Below are 251 nucleotides of genomic sequence, written 5' to 3' on the forward strand. Positions count from 1 at the left end.
TGAACCAGTGACCTTTACAAGAATAAACCAGCGCTCATCACATGCCTAGAAACTTGGCCAAATAGACATATGGCAGAAACAACCCTCACTTCACCCATAATATAGTGTTACACACTCGAACGCACTCTCTCTCTCTCTCTCTCTCTCTCTCTCTCCAGTACAAGCACACATCAACCTATAGGCCTACAGTTATCAAATTATATATTGGCCACGAGAAGAATCTTGTTATTAGAGTGGGAGGTGGAGGTTAG

The sequence above is a fragment of the Protomyctophum parallelum genome (genome assembly GCF_964188405.1).
Source record: "Protomyctophum parallelum genome assembly, chromosome: 12".
NCBI classification, from domain to species: Eukaryota; Metazoa; Chordata; class Actinopteri; order Myctophiformes; family Myctophidae; genus Protomyctophum; species Protomyctophum parallelum.